The 6632-nt window shown below is 40.6% G+C and overlaps 1 pseudogene; it reads right to left on the reverse strand.

The window, feature by feature from the left end:
• Positions 1–2440: 2440 nt before the first annotated feature.
• On the reverse strand, positions 2441–6014 carry LOC101583515 (annotated as a pseudogene).
• Between the last annotated feature and the right edge of the window lie 618 nt (positions 6015–6632).

Raw genomic sequence — 6632 nt, forward strand, 5'->3', positions numbered from 1 at the left:
TAAGGAGTAGAAGGAAATTACTTCATCAAAATAAAGATAAGAAAAATCTACAGCTAACACATACTGGAAGTGAAAGACTAAAAGTGTTTCTCTTCAGATCAGGATTAAGGCAAGGATGCCAAATCTCACACTTCTATTTCACATTGTAATAAAAGTCCTTCCCACAGCAGCTATGTATGAAAAAGAAATGAAAGTCATGCAAACAGAAAGAGAGTAGTAAAATTATCTGTTCACAGAAGGCATGATCTTATATCTGGAAATCCTATAAAATTCCACAAAATACACAAGACTAAAAAAAAAAAAAAATCAGCAAAGGTACAGATACAATACCAACACATAAAGCTATTGCATTTCTATGTATCAGTGGTGGCAAACCTAAGGCATATGTGGTGTGTGCACAGCAGGCATGCAGGGCCCTTTCTGTTGGCACATGAGCCACTTCACCCAGCAGCCAAGCATCAGATGACAGTTTTTTTTTTTTTTCTAAATTAGACTTCAGGCTTCAGGTTTAATTGCAGTGTTGGCACTTCGTAATTAACAAGTGAGTTTGGGCAATCAGTCTAAATGGTTCGCTGTTGCTGTTATATAGCAGTAATGAACAACCCAGAAAGGAAATTAAGAAAATAATTCCATTTACAATAGCATCAAAAAATAAAATTCACAGAAATAAAATTATCCAAGAAGGCAAAAGACTGATATAAGGAAAATTCTAAAACATTACTGAAAGAAATTAAAGAAGACATTAATAAGTGTAAGGACATAGTGTGTTCATGGGCTAGAAGTAGTAATACTGCTAAGATGCTAATGAATGATCTATAGAACTAAGGTAATTTCTATAAAAACTTAAATTTTTTGGTAAAAATAGAGAAATCCACCCTAAAATTAAAAAGGATTCTCAAGGAACTTTGCATAGCCAGAATAATCTTGAAATTGAAGAGCAAAGTTTGGTACTACTTCTCTCAGAAAAGCTTCTCACAAATTTTCAGTAATCCAGACAGTGTGGCATTTACTTGCTGAAGCCCTGGGCTCAATCCCCAGCAGCACAACCTGCTTTCCCCTAAAAAGCAAAAACACTGCAGTATTGATGCCAAAATAAATACAGAGATCGATATGATAGAAGAGAGCACTCAGAAATAAACCCTCTCATCTATAGTATTTGACAAAGGAGCAAAGACCATTCTGTGGGAAAGAGTGCTCTTTTGAACAAATATGCTGGGACTATTGGAGACAAAGAACTGTACCATCTGCAAAAGTTAATTCAACATGGATCAAGAGACTACATGTAAGATCTGAACCCATAAAACTCTTAGAAGAAAATAGAGGTTAAAACTTTATGACATTATACTTAGTAGTGATATCTTGGAGAGGACCCAAAACTCATGGTCAGTAAAAGTAAAGGTAAATTGTACAACTTAATAAATAAAACTTCTGTGTGTGAAAAAAACACCACTGACAGTGAAAAGGCAACCCATGGAATGAGACAAAATACACAAAAACTAGTAAGGAGTTAATGTATAGGATAAACAGAGAACTAACACAACTTGGGAAGAAAAAAAATTGATTAAACATGATCTGTAAGGGACTTGAACTGACATTTTTCCGAAGAAGATATGCAAATGGCCAAGAAGCCATGAAATTATCTCAGAATCGGTATTCACCAGGGAAATACAAATCAAAGTCAGAATACAGCTATGTTTTAGTTAAAATGAAGGCAGAGGTAACATATTTTTTTGAGGTTGTTCAAGTACTGATATTTCTGTATATAAAGATTAGTATACAGAACAGCTATCAAGAGAAGTGAAAAAAGATCTTTCCCCCAAAATGGAAGTATTAAAACTAAGTTAAAAGGGGCTGGGGAAATGACTTAGTAGAATAAGCGCTTGCCTGCAAGCACAAGGACATGAGTTCAATTCCCAGTTCCACAAAAAAAAAACTAAGTTAAAATACATAAAGTAGTTAGTATTCCACACAGATTAAACCTGACAAATCAAAGTTTACATGTCCCAGTTGACCATGAGTGAAAACGCAATTAAAAACAATAGAACGTCCAATTTGTAACTGCGGGAACACCTAGATCCTCAATTAAAAAAACACAAGTGAAGTGAAAGCTTTTAAACTGGGACACACTGTTCACACCTATATTTCAAGTTTGCAAATGCATATATGCAAGCAGCAATACAAAGGTGAAGAATGCATAATCTCTGAAAAATTGAAAACATCCCTGCTACCAATACATTTCTGAATACAAAACTGACTGCCGTATTTGTTAACTTCTGGGTAGCTAGAGAAGTTCGTTTTCAAAACAGATAAAATTCAGTCTTGAGATGTGAAGGGTATGAATGACAGTCTCTCCCCACCCCCCTTTTAAATTTCTTAGTAGTTTGGGATCCTTAAGCATGCACAGAGCTTTGAACCAGAGGGTCTGCTGAGGAACCGGGCATCACCGGGTGTCCAGTGAGACCAGAGATGGGAAGGCCTCCAGGTCGTCCCCATCCAGGGCAGAAGCACTCGACCTGTCAGTCCTGCTGGCGGTTCGGACCCTCCGCCCCCAGCGTGCCCACGTCCACCTCGCCCTTCGCTACCACCCTGTCCCAGGTGGCTGAGGTCTCCAAAGTTGATCTCCAGCTGAGATGTGATACTGTTTGCGAGCTTCTGGAAGTGATGGTCCATCAGAGTCTTCAGCATGAGCCTCTTCACTGCTCTTTGATTTATGAAGAACAAATCCCTCTTTCCACTGCACCTTCCTTTGGTTTCTGGATATTAAATTCTACTTTTGCCTGGTCTTTGTTTTGGGTCGCCTTCCACTCATCCAAAGTCTTCTCCTTTGGCCCCTCTTCCTTAACCTCCTCTGCTTTGTTCTCTTTCAGTGCCTGCCACAGGGAGCTCTCCACCTTCAGGAGTCTCCTCAGTCACATTTGATTGATCCGAGTCAGTTAATTCGTCTTTGACAGTTCCCAGTTGTGCGATCCGCTGCCTCCTCATTTGTCCTCTATCGCTTCTGCTCTGCCTATCAAATTCACGCTTGCCACGAGCATCAAACCCATCTCCTCTGTTCGTGCCATGGCCACGGCCACCTCATCCTCTTCCGAGACCAACACGTCCTCGAATAGGCTGGTCAATACTGGGTCTATCAACCGAAAATCCTCCTCCTTCACCCTTTTCTTTAAGTGGTTTTCAAACCTTCTTTCACGAGGTGGTGGCCGTTCCGGTCTCGTATAGATTATATTCTCTTTCCCCCTGTCTCCTATGGATTATATTCCCTTCGCCCTGTCTCCTATGGATTATATTCCCTTTCCCCTGTCTCCTATGAATTATTTTCCCCTTCCCCTGAAGTGTTGATCAGGTCTTCCAACGCGTCTTATTCCTTCTTTCCTTGGCGCCACGGGGGGGGGGGGGGGACTGCTCCTCAATCCTTGTCCTCCAGCCTACGCTGGGCGGCAGCGGGGTCTTGCGGTCCTTCTGGGTTCCTTGAGCAGCTGCTTGCAGGCAGTGGGGTTGTTCTGAGCCTGAGCTGCGCTCTTAGCCCCGCGGCCCCCAACACAGCCTCCGCTGGCTTCTTTTGTCTTGTTCTCCGCTGCTTTCAGCACCTCCAAGAGGTCTGATTTGTCATTGAATTGGTTGGTGAGCACCCAGCGAAGCCTTGCTGTAGGTCTACGCCCAGGCGTGATAGTGGCTGCGCATTGCCTTGCTCCACCGACTGCAACGGGCTGCAAGAGCGCCTGCCTCAGCTCTTCCCACAAGATGACCCGGACCGAAGAGGTAACATTTGACCCCAGAATTAAATAATTTTCAGAAAAAAATAAATGTTCAGGGGTTTTTATAAGTGAGTCTTAAAATAGATGGTAGAATATTTAACTAAATCTATAAGCCTTCATTGTTATCAAGTACATGTAAGGCATTAAACTAAAACAGATGAAAAAAGTACTACCCTGTATATGAGAAGTTCACAGTCAAGCTTAAATAACATCAAAATAGTGGTTTCCAAAAGCTTAAAACATTTAGAACCTTTCGAAAATTCCAAATTCTCATGACAATATGGTACATAATAGGCCTGGCACTGATGAAAATGCTAATGATTTATAATATTAAGATCTTTTAGGCCGGCCAAATAACTCAGTGGATTAAAACGCCTGCTCGTCCCCAACCCCTGGGGCACGCTGAGATGGCAATTGAGACTAGGCGTGGTGGTGAGTCTGTAATCCCAGCTCTTGGAAGGCTGAACACAGGCAGATCACTACGAGTCCGCTCTACATAGTGAGACCCTGTAGACGCTAATGAAATGAAAAAAAAAAAAAAAATCTTTTAAACTTTTAACTTTAATGGGCCTGACTATTCTAACTTGCAAAATGGTCATAATAACCATTTACAAAATATCAAAGCAAAGCCATTTATGTATCCTTCGTAAAGATGTTAGAAGAAATGAGGAGTGTAAGTGAAGCAGTTTGATGAAGTTTAACATGTTGCATAATTATAAGGTTCTGAATATAAGTGATGAACATAATGTCATAAACAACAATATCAGAATTTGCGTCTTGAAAAGTGTGGCAATCTATTGGGCCATGACCTTGATCTCAAACTAAGAGGAACAGGCCTGTTTAGGTGAAGTAGAAAATAAAATTGAGCCAGGCTCCCTGAAACAGTGTTGACAGTGATGCCACTCCTTCCTTGTTTTTGCTTTCCCTAGTTACTCTGTGGGTGGCGGCTGTCATAACGGCCACGAAGCTGTAAGCTTCGATTGCTCCTTTGTGCCTTGGTTATTCCCTCCTAGGACATTAAATACTGCAGGGATTATTACCTCTGTGATCACAATCATTCTTTACACTGAAGAAGTAATACACGAGGCTCCTGAATATATTAGATCCTTAACAACAAAGTGCTTTTTAAACATTTAAAAGTGCGTATGTTTTCAAAATTGCGGTGGAGGATTGTGTAGTAGGTGGCTTGTGTGTGTGTGTGTGTGTGTGTGTGTGTGTGTTGTTATAAATCCAAAAAGAGAAAGACTAGGAAAAGAAAATTCTATCTAGGTAATTCCTTTTTTTTTTTTTTTTTTTTCATACTGGGGATCAAACTCAGGATCTTGCACTTGCCAGGCAGTTGTACTTACACTGCTGAGCTACCTTCCTGGCCTACCTACATAATTCTTAAAAATGATAATGTAGATGGTAATGATTATGAAAGATAACCAGAATTGTAGAATTCCCCATATCTGCAATGAGGGTAAAGATGAGGAGAGAATATCAGTACTGTCAGTCAAATAGTCTGCACAGCATTGCCAGGAAGTCATGAAGCACTATGGTAAGTTCCGTGAGCCCAGAGTTCTTTGTTCTGCCTATGGTATAGCTTATATGTCTAGGAACTTTGCCTTAGAGCCATGTTTTGCCTTTAGTCTTTTCACTTTTGCAGTCTATCCTTTTGTGCTAAAGAAGTTTTTAAAACGCAGAAACTGCAAAGAGGGATGGGATGCACAATCTGGCTATCTTTACTCCCCATATTGACTCTGTAGGCCTCATGAGCCATGTCTGGGATTGAGCAACACCCTGATCTCGAGCAGTACTGGGATTCCAAAGGGGGACAAGTGTTAGCAGGCATATCACAGTACCAAGCGCCCACAGAGAAAGCAAGATGGCCATGATGAAATTGAGACTGATGTCTCAGCAATCCCCATCTGCCCAAGTGCAAGCTGAGATTTAGGGGAAGTGCCCTTCTACTGAGAGTAACCCCACTGCTAATTGTGGTGTGTAGTACTTACTTATAGTGAAGTGAGAAAAGCTAGATTTGGCCGGGCTTAGTAAATGTTGAAACATACAGAGATGTTTTTTAATTTATGTAACTTTCCTCCCACATTTTACTGCTTCAATTAGGTTAAGATTTATCCATTAGTTCTATAAACATTTACTGGGTGCTGCTACATGCCAGGCAGTATAACAGCAGTAAACACAGAAATCCTTGCACTTACGGAAATTATATTCTGGTGGATTAGTCAGCAATGACATAAAATACAGCATGCGCGACATGGTGACAGTTCTGAGAGAAAAACAACAGCAGGGAGGGGCCAAGAAGGTGTTGTGATGGAGTTAGCAACTTTAGAAGAATTGATTGCCAAATTAGTGAGTGTCCAGAGAAGGGCCCTCTGTTGGGCAAAGACTTGAAGGAACCATATGCATATTCAGGCACTACAAACAGGGAGAACAAAAAGGAGGATACAGGTCCAATGTGCCTTCTAGTTGATTGTAGCTAAAACTGGGGCCAACCCCGTGAGCCCAGTAAGCAAGCCACTGTGATGACTGGTTTTACTTTGAACAAGATGGGAATCTACTAAAGCGATCGAACTTCAAGAGTAGGTTACAACAAATTGTATTTACAGGATTCCATTGGTTGCTGGTTGAGAACAGACTGAAAATTTGAATCCCCTACTTCCAAGATGTCAGTTGACATCATGAGTTTTTAATAAAGTTTAATAAGCATTGTGACCCTATACACCAAACTTGTCTCTGCACTTTTTATCTTAGTATTTATAACCTCTGGTAAACTGGAAGGCAGAGGCCTGAAAACAGCCATACCCTCTTACAGTAGACTGAGAAAATTGTTTACTGAATGATTAAAGGAATAACATTGAGAATTTTTTTTAAAAA

The sequence above is a fragment of the Octodon degus genome, unplaced genomic scaffold (genome assembly GCF_000260255.1).
Source record: "Octodon degus isolate 3935 unplaced genomic scaffold, OctDeg1.0 scaffold00399, whole genome shotgun sequence".
Classification (NCBI taxonomy): Eukaryota; Metazoa; Chordata; class Mammalia; order Rodentia; family Octodontidae; genus Octodon; species Octodon degus.